The sequence below is a fragment of the Canis aureus genome, chromosome 7 (genome assembly GCF_053574225.1).
Source record: "Canis aureus isolate CA01 chromosome 7, VMU_Caureus_v.1.0, whole genome shotgun sequence".
In the NCBI taxonomy this organism is placed as follows: Eukaryota; Metazoa; Chordata; class Mammalia; order Carnivora; family Canidae; genus Canis; species Canis aureus.
This window is the reverse complement of record NC_135617.1, coordinates 36218333-36233671: the sequence shown is the minus strand read 5'-3', so window position 1 is coordinate 36233671 and position 15339 is coordinate 36218333. Positions and strand designations below refer to the sequence as shown.

Genomic DNA, 15339 nt, shown 5'->3' with positions numbered 1-15339 from the left:
GCGGTTGAGCAACTGCTTTTGGCTCAGGTTATGATCCAAATCTGAGTTTCCTGGGATCGAGTCCTACATCAGGCTCCCTGTGGAGGACCTGCTTCTCCCTCTGCCTATGTCTCTGCTTCTCTCTATGTGTCTCTCATGAATAAATAAATAAAATATTTAAAAAAATAACATTACCTCATAGCAAAGCATTCAAAAACCTGGACCAGCTCCAGGGCAGTTGCTTAAATAGTTGCAATGCCTTTAACACTTTAGATTTGGGTCAGGAAAGAGGTAGTAACTCTATCCACTGGCTTCATAGCCTCTCACAGTGGATCATTCTGTGATTGTGGCTATGCTGCACCCAGCCATAGAGAAAGGGGTTAGTTATCCTCTAATAATTTCCCAGACATAGGGAGCCTGAGGGCACTAGGCCCCAGTGGCACTCACAGGGAGATGGAGGCAGGAAATGCTGACAATGCTCCCACATTTTCGAGAATGTATTCATTTGCCTATATTGCAGAGTGTGGGGCTAAGGAAAGGTGGGATGATGATATTTCAACAGGAGGACTTGTGCCATGCTCTGTCATTGAACTAATATAGAGTTTATGGAGCATTTGAACTGAATTTTTAAGTGGAACACCCGAATGACAGAGAATTAAGGAGAGGCAATATAAGAAATAGTGAAAGGGATTATAGGGGAAAGGAGGGCAAATGACTAGGAAAAATTAGAGAGGGTGACAAAACATGAGAGACTCCTAACTCTGCGAAATGAACAAGGGGTAGTGGAAGGGGAGGTGGGCAGGGGGATGGGGTGACTGGGTGACAAGCACTGAGGATGGCACTTGATGGGATGAGCACTGGTGTTACACTGTATGTTGGCAAATCAAATTCCATTAAAAAATACGTGTGTGTGTGTATGGAGAGGCAGAAATGTATGGTCTGCAAATGACCCTTAGGCTGATTTAATTCTCCTACCCAAGGGGAGAAAGAGGAGAGGAGAAGGAGAATGTTGTAGCATCAGGAGCCATTTCCTAGTAAAGTTCCTTTTCTTTCTATGACAAAGCAGAGCTAGGGGTTTTTAATGGAAAAGTTGAAGTAATTCAGCAAAAAACAGGGATCACCACAGTAGGTAAACGATCAAATGCTCAACTTTGATAGAGCTAATAAGTAATTTATAGCCAAAATAGAGTGAGGTAATAACGGCCCCTCTGGGCCACTATTTAGAGAGACAGAAGGGAACATATTCTTTCCCTGTACCTACGGTGTGTTTAGAGCCCACGTACAGATATTAGAATTTTTCATTCACTTAAGCCCTGTCACATTTCTAATGTTTTGGTGTGATTAATTTTACAAATTAAGAAATGAACATAGGTTAGTTTCTTGAAATAACGGTGACAGCAAAGGGTGGAGTTGCCTTTTTCTGACTTCAAAGCTCATGCTTCTCTGCACTGCACCTTGTACCCTTTGAACCTGCCTCCTTCAGCCATCATTTTCTGTCTCACTTTTTTCTTGTTTGAAATTTTTGAAAGAGGCTCCCGGGGCAGCCCGGGTGGCTCAGTGGTTTAGTGCCACCTTCAGCCCAGGGCCTGATCCTGGAGACCCAGGATCGAGTCCCACATCAGGCTCCCTGCATGAAGCCTGCTTCTCCCTCTGCCTGTGTCTCTGCCTCTCTCTCTCATGAATAAAAATAAAAATAAATCTTAAAAAAAGAGGCTCCTGTTCCTATGGTCTCCACTTCTTTATTTCTCATTAATAAGAAGTAGAGCATGGTAGTTAAGATGGGTTCTGAGCACAAATCGCTTGGTTCAAATCCTGATTCTGCTTCTTTCTCTAATCTGTGTGAGGTCCAAAAGTAAACTATTTTCTCCCTGCTTCATTTTCCCCATCAGAAAAATGGAAATGATCATGACAGTCATATTCAACTCATAGAGCAGTTGTGAGGATTAAATGCATTTGTACTAAAAAAAGATCGAGGACAGCCTTGCCACTTAGTAAATATGCAGAACATGTTAACTTCTACTAGTACTACTCTTCAACCAAGTGAAATCTAGCTTCTGTCCTTGCCAGTTTATGGAAATGTTTCTGTCAAATGTCACCAGTGTTCTTGGGGGCATCGAATGAAGTCATGTCTTTCCAGGATCCATCCTGCTTGACTTCCATGTCATGCTTTGCCCAGCTTCCCAAATTCACTGCGCAAAACTCCTTTATTATCCTCTCAGCAATTTGTTTTTCACTTCATACGCATTTGATGTCAGTGGTTGCTTCTTTGGAGGATGTAGATCAACATGTCCAACTACCTATAAATATCTGTACAGATACCTCAAACTCAGCATGTCCCAAACTGAGCACATTGTGCTCCACTTCATCTGTCCACCTTCCAAAACTCCACTTCCTCTGTCCACCTGCCCCTTCCTGATGAACGGTCCAGCAAGGTCTGTAGGACTCCAAGTTTGTGTTCTCTCTTTCATACATCTCATTTACTCTTATTCTAAATTCTTTATAGTTTCCCTCACAATCAGATCTCAATCAACATCTTTGACTCAATCCTGGACATTACTTATTTAGCTGAGATCCTAATGATTTCTCACTTGTATTCCTGCAATAACCTTCTCACAGGCCTCCTTTCTTACTCCATTATCCACTTAGAATCTATTCTCTACACTGAAGGGAACATCATCTTTAAAAAACATGAGCTGATAAATACCACTGTCTTGCTACAAATGGTTCAGCATAAAGCCCAAACTCTTTTATTCAGCCATAAGGTACTACTTCGGAATCCACCTACTCCTCTAGCCTGATACCAACCGCTTCCTATAATCCACCCAGAAAGATTAATGAAGAGTTGGTTACATTTGGAAATGAAGAGGAAAGAAGCAAGTTAAAGTAATTAATGTGTCTCCACCATGGGACGCAACAACCTAGATGATTTGGCTTGTCTTTATTCGTTCATGCATTTTATCAACAAATATTTTCAATAAGCCTTCTGAGAAGGCATGCTAGGGATTTATCAGTAAAGCAGTTTATCTAGGTGCCAGAAATATGTTGTGAAACAAAGCAGAGAAATTCCTGCTCTCACAGGGAAAGAATGACAGTAAATATGTAAACCGATAGCCTGTAGGATAGTGACACATGCCTGGGTGGGGGGGCGGGGATAAAGAGGATAGGGAGTCCTGGGAGAGGTGATTGGAGGTTGCTGTTTTATGTAATTGGGTGGCCAGGAATAGCCTCCCTGAAAAGGTGAAATTTCAGCAGAGATCTGAAGAAAGCAGGTGTGTGGAGAATATTCAGGTTCAGAGAACAGCAAGTGCAAAGGCCCTGAAGCAGTATTAGGCAAAGGATGTTTGAAGAATAGAAATTAGGCCAGTGTAGTTATAGCAGAAAGAGTGAGATGAAAATGGTAAGAGGTAGGAGTAGGAGTCATAGCAGTGTTGAGAGCCAGACCATGAAATCTTTGAAGTCATTCTGAGGATTTTATCTTCCATTAAAAGGTTAATGGGGAACTCTTGCAGCGATTTGAACAGAGGAGTGGGATGATGGACTCTGTGGACTTGTCCCTTAATCTCCTTTTCTTTCTGGTACACTAATTACTTGAAATTCCCTATTCATACTCTTCCTCTGATTCTTTCTGTGTGTGGCTACCTACACCTGGAATATTCTTCCCACTCATACCTATCTCTCCATCAATATCCTAGTAGATCTTCTGGTTTCATCATAGATATTACTTCTCCACGAAGGTTGCTGTAGGTGCCCTTTTCAAGTTCCCCCATGACATTTTCTCGGTCAAGATGTTTCTGGAGGCAAATAACAGAAAACCTATCAGTGGAGTAGATCATAAGAACAGTAAATGCCTGTCTGTCAAATGCCTGAAGGTAGACAGTATCATAATTAGTTCAGAAACCTTGGTGTATTCACAAAGATCCAGGTTCTTTCCATTCTTCTGCTTCACCACAATCGGCATATTGGCTTTCATCTTCCATCTTGTCCCTGCTGGTTGCAAGATGGCCCCATTTTATCCTCACAGGCATCAGAAGCCACAGCAGGGACAAAGGGAAGGGATTCAAAGAGCTTTCTCTTTTCAGTGCCCTTGCCTCTTGTCAAGGGAGATCATCTTTCCTAGAAAGCCCATTAGAAATTCCTTTATGTCTAATTAGCTGGGATTGGACCATATTTATTGTAGCTGTTGTTTAACTGTATCTCCCAACCATTGCATCATAAAACCTAGCACAGATTGTGACACGTATTTGGTGGTCAGTAAATATTTGTTGACCAAAATAAATGTCTAGTGGCTTTCATTCTATCTGTTAATAGAATGTGAAGTTGAGGGGTAGGAATTTTATGAAAGTAACACACTTCCCAGATAAGAACTACTAACTAGAAATGACTAAAAGAATTGCTAAATTATGTGGCCTCACCTATGTTTGGAAATAGCAAAATAATAAAGTTCCAATTTGTATGTTAGTTTCCAAATAAAAGTTCACAAATTCCCAAAGGAATGAAATTAAGTTCGCATTATCTAAACCGTGGAATTTAAATATGCTTTGAAGGTTTTCTCCACCCTGGTTTCTGTTCCTTGATAATGATCTTCAAAAAAATGTTCTCAATTCTGCTGAACTATATCTGAACATCACTAGTCAATTGTAAACCATAATCCCTGACATATGGGTCAAGCACAAACACAAAATTACACCCAGAAAGAGAACCCTGGAGAACCAGTTGTTGATGGCACAATGGGGAACTTCTGTATTTATAAGAATAAAAGATGTTTGATAGTGTAGCAAAAGAAGGGGCATAGGGTCAATGACTTTGGCTTAATGGAAACACATTTTTGCAAGTATCCTTCTCACAAAGCTGGTGTCTAGTCATGCTTAGTCTATGGCTCCTTTCTATCCACGAGCAAACTTGCAGTTATCCTTTGGAAAGGCACAGTGGCTACAGCCCCTTAGATGCAATCCCAGGCTCTGCCTTCCATTTTCCACTCCAAATCCACTTATTCTGTCCTAGTGTCCCCCATTTCTGTCCTGTTCTTTATTTCTTTTAAGTCCCTTCATGCTTTGGCAGAAAAGGCCACTCAGCCTGATCCAGGCTTCTAATCTAGATCCCCCCCACAGTTCCATGCTCTGGTCTCTTGGCGAGAGCAGCTCTACTCTGAGACCAACCCAGGCTCTAAAAAATGAAATCCAGGTATAATACTCATTTGTCATTTTAAAGTTTTAGAACCAGCCTCTTTATCTATTAGAAGGACACTTTGGGTTTTGCAGAAAGGGCCACAAATGGCTTTAGACCAAGAAAGAGAGAGACAGAAACAGAGAATGAATACTGGGAAGGGTTGGACTAAGTTGGTCATGTATCACCCAGTAATGATTAGAGAAAGAGGCAAACCGGCTTAAAAGCCAGAATTTTAAGCATATCTGTAGTAGCAAAATAGGACAGCAACTAGAACTATCAAAACAGAGTGATCAAGAATCACAGACTTATGAATTTTGCATAATTATGGACAAACACAGAAATGTGTATAATGAGTTTCTTAGCTCTGTTACAAGAAAGTACTTATAATGTAGATATGAACTAGATGGAGACAGATAAATATCAATAAGCCACATAGAATCAAGTTCTGGACGGATACGGTATGAAAACTTGTTTGCCTATCCAATACTAATAATTTCAGCACATTTTCTGGTGCAAAAATTTGAATCTAGTACCAGGATTATGCTACTTATTATTTGAACTTTGTGATTATAATACATCTGAGAACATGTATGTGTATGCCTTTAGTGTTTAATGACTTATATGTAGTATATTTATTCTCTAGCAATCCTTTCATTGACTCCCAAGTTAAAAATCATCTACTTACACCAAGCACATACATTTGTCTTGAGTTTTTGTTGAAGGGTGGGTGATGTCTGAATCCAGCAAAACCCAAACCACCATTGTGTGACATTTCCACAGCTCAGAGTGGCTGCCGTGAAAACAAATATCTTCACAGAATTCTGGCTTACCAGACTCTTTTTCCTATTCAAGTGGGCCTTATGTTATAATTAAAAATTAACATATCTCATCTTTTGAGATATAATTTGTGATAGCCCAAGACCTTGCAAAAGTCTCTTCTGATTTGTAAATTAGATTGGCAGGCAATTCTTTAATCACCAGGTAGTTCCTGCTTTGGGGTAATTCATACTACTTAAAAAAAAAAACATAAAAATGTAATATGATAATTTTTTTGTTTGTGTTGTTGTTAGACACATGGCATTTGTGTCTTTCTGTGATATGGGAAGTCTTTGTCGTGTGAAATCTTGTTGAAACAGAAAGATTGTGTACTATCTTTAAAGAATTTATCTTAGGATTTTGAAGATTAATATAATCGCTAGAGTGCATAAAACATAAATTACATATTAGAAAAAACAAATAAATTAAGCCTGATCTCCCTAGCTATATGGCTTTTTTTTTAACTATTACACACACCACTGCTAACAACGTTTTCATGGTCAGAGAGTTCTAGAAAGTTTGATGACAGCCATTTAAAAACTGCTACATTATAGTTTCTCCCCTTGGCTGTATGCTGTGAAACCTGTTTTAAGAAGGAAGTACTATTAATATATTTTATTGCTGTCATTTATCAAAGTACTACCCAATGTGTTCCACATAGCTCAAAAAAAGTCTCAATTTAGCTTATAAAATTTTGTGTTATTCAACACTAACATTTTTATATGACTATTCTTTTCTTACGGATTTCTATTTTTACCATGCTAGCATTAGATTCTGCTTCGTGGAACTTCCGATGTACCCCATATATATATTTTTTGGTTATATCATTCTAACTTCTGTAAAATATTCTATCAAAAAAATGAACTTTGTAATTGGAATTAACATAATTAAATTAAATTTTATTCAAGCACCACCATGGTCTGATTTAAAGCATTGTACAACAAGCAAAAGCAATACACACAATTGTGAAGGGAAGCACCCATTGAAAGACCCAATATGAAGTCAAACTGACAGGGGTAGCACAGAGCTCAGCGATGGCTTGTAGTTATCAATTTTACATAAATCCAACTAACTTCCTTGAAAACCAAACAATTTGTCCAGTATTAGGAAAATTTATTTACCTTTCCGGGTAAGGCATGTGTCAATATGTCAGACTTGGTTTTTGGTGAATTCTCCCAGTAATTTGGTGAAGGCAAATGATAGCTATTTTAGAGATTGCAGAGTAATACTAGCTCCAACTGCACAGCCAAATTTTTAAAAATGGACTAAAACATTGATATTCTGATATTTTTTATCAAGTTAATTGAGACTGTTCCTAGTTAAGTGGCATTTGGTTTCAGAAAGAAGTAAATTAAATTTTATCTTGCTTTTTAAAAAATACACTATTTCTTTTTACTTGTTGATATAGTTCCCAATTTAACAATTAGTAGAAAAACTAAGAAGAATATTTTTACTTAAAATCTATGTGACAGAGTTTAGGGATGTGATTAACATTAAGTAAATAATATATTTTTATATTCCCTAAATAAATTGGTCCGTATCTAAGAAACTATAGGCACAAACATAAATTTAGTCAGTTTATAAATCGAAAGAGTAAAAGTTCTTAGTTTTCTGATTCAATAAATTAACACCTTTTTTAGATTTTTCAGAATGAAAAACTATTTGCATAATTTTATGCCTATAATAATACAATTTGTATATCAGATTTGTAGATATTGCAGTTATGTAAAAACTGTCCAATTAACAGCCCATTTCTCTATTAGAACATATTTTTTGTTACTACATGTGACTGAAAAAAATTTCCCACAAAAGCAATCTATATTCGATTCTATATAAAAAAATGTAGCATAAATGGTGCAATAAAGCAAAAGATTTGAATGTATCTGTCTAATAATAAATAAGAGCTATTTTTAATCTTGCCAAGTTCAGTCATGATTTTTGACCATAATTTTGCACAAGGAGGTAGGAATTCAAGATGAAAGGAAATAGATTCTTTTGACTGCGAACGTGACATAGGATTCTGAGGAAAGAATCTTGCACCCACGATTTAGGAATCCTATGGAGAGGAGAAGTAAGCAAACAGGAAGATGATGGTCAGCGATATGAGAAGACAGATGACGCGATATTAGAGAACCCAAGAAGGGAAAGGTTTTTATGAAAAGACAGAGGAGGTCCAAGCCAGCAGGGTAGTGGGCTTTGAATATTTGCTGAGATTCCTCCTAAATAATGTTGAAAAACTGTGCCCTCTCACATGTTTAACATCTAAAATTTTTCAACATAATTATAATTTTTTTCCCCTCACCGACTGCCTTTATTGGGCATCAGCCCACGGGCTCCAGAGGCCCAGGAAGGGGTGGTGGGTGTCACTCGAAGCAGGGACTCCCCCGCGGAGGAATGGCCAGTGGTGCCACTAGCGCCAGGACACCTGCCTCAGCCCCGGGCCGCTTACTGTACCCCGCGTAGCTGACCCAGCGGGAGGGCGTGTAAGGTCACGACCAGTTCTGGGCTCACCGGGGGGCACTGAAGGGCACGGCCCGCTGGCTCAGGGCGTGGTCCGGCGACCGCAGCCACCCCCTCTTGAGCAACTGCTTCAGCTGCGACCGCCGCACGTTGGGGTTTTCTTGCTTGAGCCGTGGCGGCCGCGCGGGTCAGAGGCGGTGAGGGCCGCCCGCCTGCAGCCTCTTCTGCCGCGCTGAGCGCCGCGATGGCAGCCTCCGCGGTGCGCGCCTCCACGCGGCCCTCCACGCGGCCCTCCACGCGGCCCTCCACGCGGCCCTCCGCCGGCCCTCGGCGCTTCACATGCTCCTCCAGCGGCCGCCCAAGGGGCTCTTGGCTTCCTCGGCTGGTCCCGGGGCCTCTTTGTGCTGGTGGCCTCGGCGGAGTGTCTCCTCCACCCGGGCCCGGGGGACCTTGGGGGGCGCAGCCACGCGGGGGCCTCGCCACCCTGGCGCAGGGACGCCTCCTCCTCCAGCAGGCGCCGCGTCTCCTTCTTGCGCTCCACCTGCTGCAGGCGCCGCTTCTCCTTCTTGCGCTCCAACTGCTGCAGGCGCCGCTTCTCCTTCTCCTTGCGCTGCTCCTTCCTCATGACGTGTTTGTCCTCATCCTTCCAGGACGCATCCTCCAGCTCCTTCTGCTTCCTGCATTTCCTTTAAAAAAATAAGGGGAGATCCCTGGGTGGCGCAGCGGTTTGGCGCCTGCCTTTGGCCCGGGGCGCGATCCTGGAGACCCGGGATCGAATCCCACATCAGGCTCCCGGTGCATGGAGCCTGCTTCTCCCTCTGCCTATGTCTCTGCCTCTCTCTCTTTCTCTCTCTGTGACTATCATAAATAAATAAAAATTAAAAAAAAATAAGGGTATTTCAAGTGCACGTATTAATAATTGGAAATTTTTTTACAATTGTTTTTTGAACACCTTGCACGTCTTCATAGTGAAGGAAGTATAGGAAATTGGTTGAAGAGAAATCTTCATTATTTTCTAAATAAGACCTTCCTTTCTTATTTATCACTGTCTTTTAAATTTGAACTTCAAAAAATAATTCTGTTGACTTGAGAGATTTGGAAGATGGGTTCCACTTCATCCATATTTTACTAGAGAATGGAAAATTAGAAAGGATTTCATTTCACAAATTTACCAAATCCACATGCTTTATACCATTGCTGAAAGTATCAACCACCCATTGATTATGTAGCCACCTACCAATTAGATTTCATCGATTAAAGAAAGCAGTAATACTCCGTTACTGAGCCACATCCCTTATTGTTCATATATGTTTCCACCAAATGTAAATACTCAGAACTTTTTAAAAACAGAAATCAAGAATGGAAGGGATGTAGAAGAGTAAGGAAATGAAACAAAGTTTCAAGCAGTGTTGTTAATAGAATGGTAAAAGGATTTCAGTAAATGAAGAAGAAGGAATGATTTCGTTTAAGGGCCAGAGGTAGAGCCCTGCAAGTTTGGGATACCTATCCCAGCAAGCTGTCGGCGGTCAAGCTTTGAGGTCCAGGTCCAGGGCAAAGGCTGGCGCTGCCCTCAGTTATGTTTAAGGCCCATCCACAAGGAGATAGGAATTCAAGATGAGAGGAAATAGATTCTTTTGACTGCGAACGTGACATAGGATTCTGAGGAAAGAATCTTGCACCCACGATTTAGGAATCCTATGGAGAGGAGAAGTAAGCAAACAGGAAGATGATGGTCAGAGATATGAGAAGACAGATGACGCGATATTAGAGAACCCAAGAAGGGAAAGGTTTTTATGAAAAGATAGAGGAGGTCCAAGCCAGCAGGGTAGTGGGCTTTGAATATTTGCTGAGATTCCTCCTAAATAATGTTGAAAAACTGTGCCCTCTCACATGTTTAACATCTAAAATTTTTCAACATAATTATAAAAAATTGGAGAAGATATAATATACAGCATATTACAAATATTCTCATAAAATAGTGTTATATGACTCTCGCAGCTGTATGAAATGGAATATAAAAAGCAGAACAATCTGATAGCCATTGTTGTCTATTATAAAAACATATGAAGTAGCTCTTCTCTAACAGGAATTTTATGTTTTGTTTTTAGTCTGAGTTTACATTTCCATTTCACTTTCTCCCACAGAATTTAATCCTAATGAATATGCTTTATAACTCCAAATCCTTTTATTAAGGGATCCCTGGGTGGCTCAGCAGTTTAGCACCTGCCTTCCGCCCAGCGCGTGATCCTGGAGACTCAGGATCGAGTCCCATGTCAGGCTCCCTGCATGGAGCCTGCTTCTCTCTCTGCCTGTGTCTCTGCCTCTCTCTCTCTCTCTCTCTCTTTCTGTGTCTCTCATGAATAAATAAATAAAATCTTTTAAAAAATTACTTAACATAAATAGTAAAATTTATAATGAATTTTTAATAAGATGAATTAGGCTATTTTTTCAGCTAGTTCATATACCTGTGAATAAGTGGTTTTATTTTTTTAATTTTTAAAGATTTTATTTATTTTATATTAATGAGAGATACAGAGAGAGGCAGAGACACAGGCAGAGAGAGAGAAGCAGGCTCCATGCAGGGAGCCTTACAGGGGACTTGATCCAGGGTCTCCAGGATCACGCCCTGGGCTGAAGGCAGGCACCAAACCACTGAGCCACCCAGGCGTCCGAATAAGTGGTTTTAATTAGCATGAGGTATTCAACATTACTTTTTCTTTGTTTTTAGTTTTTGTATATATAAGATGATAGATAAATAGATGCTAGGTAGATAGATAAATAGGTTGATATGTATGAAACTCTGTTCGCATCAATAAATAAAACAGAAAGAGTTTGTTATGGCAATGCCACTCAATTCTTTGAACCACTTCTGAGTTATATGCCAAAAAAAGAGCATCAGAATACATCTATTAATGCTTTATTTATTCATTTTTAAGTTTTAAATTCCAGTTAACATACAATATAATGGCCCCCAAAATATTATTTTCAATTACCTGTGACTATAAGACTTAAACATTATACATGTTTTCCAACTCCCTCTCAACTTGCACTCTGAATTCTTTACCTTTTATTTTTTGTTTTTCTACCGTTTACTACTTTCTAATAGACAACATAATATCCTTATTTAGTCTGTCTTTGCTGGCATGTGCAGGCTATAATCTTGGTCTTTTTTTCTTATGTATTACTGTATCTCAAACTCGTAGAATAATGCCTGGTGTTTAATACCTGTTCAATAATTTTTTTAAAAGATTTTATTTATTCATTTATTCATTCATTTTATTCATTATTCATTATTTTTTAAAAGATTTTATTTATTCATTTATTCATTCATTTTATTATTCATTATTTATTCATTCATGACAGTCACAGAGAGAGAGAGAGAGAGAGAGAGGCAGAGACACAGGCAGAGGGAGAAGCAGGCTCCATGCAAGGAGCCCGACGTGGGACTCAATCCCGGGTCTCCAGGACCGCGCCCTGGGCCAAAGGCAGGCGCCAAATCGCTTGGCCTCCCAGGGATCCCTCAATAATTATTTTTAATACAAAACAATGAAACTGTAGATATACTTCATTTATTTTTTTTATTTTTTTAAAAGATTTTATTTATTTATTTATTTATTTATTTATTTATTTATTTATTTATTCATGAGAGACAGAGAGAGAGTCAGAGACACAAGCAGAGGGAAAAGCAGGCTCCATGCAGGGAGCCTGACGCGGGACTCCATCCCGGTACCCCAGGATCACACCCTAGACTGAAGGCGGCGCTAAACCGCTGAGCCACCTGGGCTGCCCTATATACTTCATTTAATTATAGAAAATGTCCCTATAATATCTAGTTGCAATCTAAACTAATAGAATGTAAAATATCAAAAGTGAACCCAAATGGAAATGATGGATTTTGAATAACAATGATGTGCCAGCATAGGCTCATTAATTGTAACAAATGTGCCAAATAGTGGGGGATGTTGATAATCAGGTAGGTTATGCATGTATGGGGGCAAGGGTCACACTCAATTTTTCTGTGAACCTAAAATTGTTCTAAAAAATAAAGTCTGCTGAAAAAAAAATTCACACAAATCCAAATAGCAGAGCATTCTACCAAATACTTGACCAGTACACCACAACACTGCCCAGGTCATCAAAATTAAGGAAAGTTTGAAAAAGACTTACAGTCAAAAGGAGCCTAAGGAGAAATTAAGACTAAATGTAATGTGATAATCTGGATGAGATCCTAGAACATAAAAAGACCACTAAGCAAAAACTAAGGAAATCAAGTAGGAGTTAATGATAATGTAACAATATTGGTTCTTATTTATAATAAATTTACTGTAGTGATATAAGATGTTAATAATAGGAAATATTAATAATAGGAAACTGATGAAGATCCTATAGGAACTCTCTTCAATTTTTCTATAATTTCAAAACTATTCTTAAAGAAAGAGTTTATTAAAAACAAAAACAAACAAAAAAAAACCACCTGATTTTCCAAGCCAGTCCCACTGATAAACTAATCAACTAAATTTGAGTCAACGTCTGTCTGGAAATGTCTACTTTTATCTTTCCTTTTAAATAATTGTGTTAGTCCTTTACCTCAAGGGCAAAGTGGATTCTGAATTGGACTTCCAGAACAGCTGATTGAGAAGGTTGGGTATGGGTAGATCAATGGGGAGGTGGGGATAGATGGAAAAGGCTCAGAGCCTTGCCGAGGACTGGTAACCCAGATGGAATTGGATGCTGCCATCTTTAGTATTTCGTACTATTTGCTTAGCTTTGCATTCTCTGAAGGCAGTCCAAGGATGAAATCAGTGAGGGCAAGAATAGGAATTCTCATTAGTTTAGGCATTCAGAACATTTACACAAAAGATAAGATCCCAAAATTCTAAAATCAAATTTTAATCTTAAGGAGACATGTATAAAGCAGAGAAAACCAGGATGTTCTACAGAGGCTTTCATCAGTATTTAGAAGTAGCCCCTTATTTGCTGCCAGATGTTTTATATCCACTACCTTCTCTCTTCTCCAAGGCAGTGTATTAGTAAGATTGGTAAATGAAAGGTACAACTTTCTTTTCTAAAGTGGAAGAAGTGCTCTTAGGGAAAGGAGTAGCAGTAAAACAGAGCTAGGGTGGAGCTAGAATGTGAAAGGCACCTGGGTGGCTCAGCGGTTGAGCATCTGCTTTTGGCTTAGGGCATGAGCCTGGAGGCCTAGGATCAAGTCCCACATCCAGGTCCCCGCAAGGAGCTTGCTTCTCCCTCTGCTTAGGTCTCTGCCTCTCTCTATCATGAATACATAAATAAAATCTTAAAAAAAAAAAAAAAGAATGTAAGATGAGCTACAGAATTTGTGGGGCCTACTGCAAAATAAAAATGCAGGGTCCTTAAAAAATAATTAGAATTTTAAGGTCTTTGTAGTAGAGCATTAAACCAAGGGCAGGCCCTGTGCTCCTGCACAGATCACACAGGCCCATGAAGCCATCTCTGCCTGGATGCTTTCAACATAGATATTTCAGGAGCAAGTGAATTTTAGGGAAGACTAAGAGGAGGACTTGGAAGTTGATTCCCTTACTCTTTCGGGTATTCATTTCTCCTGTAGAATGTCTGTGTATCCCCCAGAGGTCTGTGAATCCCAGTTTACAAACATGGTTTGTGGAAAACACTATGGAGATTCCTCAGAAACTTAACAAATAGAAATACCATATGATTCAGTAATTTCACTACTGGGTATTTACCCAAAGACAAGAAAAACACTAGTTTGAAAAGATCTATATCTATCTATCTATCTATCTATCTATCTATCTATCTAGTATACATATATATATAGTAAGATATATATATATATATATATATAGTAAAATATAATTCAGCCATAAAAAGAACAAGATCTTGCTATTTATGACAAAAGGGATGTACCTAGAGAGTATTATGCTAAGTGAAATAATTCAGACAGAGAAAGACAAATACCATGTGATTTTACTTATATGGAGAATCTAAACAGCCAACCAATTAACCAGACAAAAAAAGTTGAAAACAAACCCAAACATACAGAGAACAACTGGTGGTTGCCAGACGGGAGAGTGGTGAGGGATAAGCACAATGGATGAAGGGAAGTGGGAAGTATAAGTTTCCATTTATGTAACAGATAAGCTATGGATGAAAGGTACAGCATAGGGAATGTAGTCAATGTGTTTAATAAGATTGTATAGTGATAATAGTTACCCTTGGGGTGAACATAGCATAACTTATAGAGTTGTTCAATTATGTTGTTGTACACCTGAAACTAATGTAGCCTTGTATGTCAATTATAAAAAAAATTATTTAGTTTTTCTTTTGAGGTATTTCTGTTGACTGCATGGAAAAGTTATAGCTCTGGGCAGCCCAGCATGCATTCCTTATTTGGTATCTGAAATCTACAAGATAGGAAGGCCAACTAAATCCTAGCAGATACCAAAGAGAATGGAAAAGTAGAAGACCTTGAGAAATCCTATAAATATGGTACATATGAGATTAAGGCCTTTAAATTTATGATCCTTATTAAAAACATCCAACATTAAAAATTGATTTAAAAGCTGTATATTTAAAATCTAAAAGAAAAAAGAAAGTAAAACTAAACAACAAAATAAAAATAGAGCTATATAAGATTGAGATCATGGAATAAAACTGCAATTCTCAATGGTCACTTTGACTCTGATCCAGGTTTATTAAAAGAGGAGTGGGGGATCCCTGGGTGGCACAGCGGTTTGGCGCCTGCCTTTGGCCCAGGGCATGATCCTGGAGACCCGGGATCGAATCCCACATTGGGCTCCCGGTGCATGGAGCCTGCTTCTCCCTCTGCCTGTGTCTCTGCCTCTCTCTCTCTCTCTCTGTGACTATCATAAATAAATAAAATTAAAAAAAAAAAAAGAGGAGTGGATGGCCCCTGGAGAT

At 39.2% G+C, this 15339-nt stretch overlaps 1 pseudogene; it reads right to left on the bottom strand.

Annotated features, from left to right (window-relative positions):
- Nucleotides 1-8468: 8468 nt before the first annotated feature.
- LOC144316701 (coiled-coil domain-containing protein 124 pseudogene) lies at nucleotides 8469-9672 on the bottom strand (annotated as a pseudogene).
- Between the last annotated feature and the right edge of the window lie 5667 nt (nucleotides 9673-15339).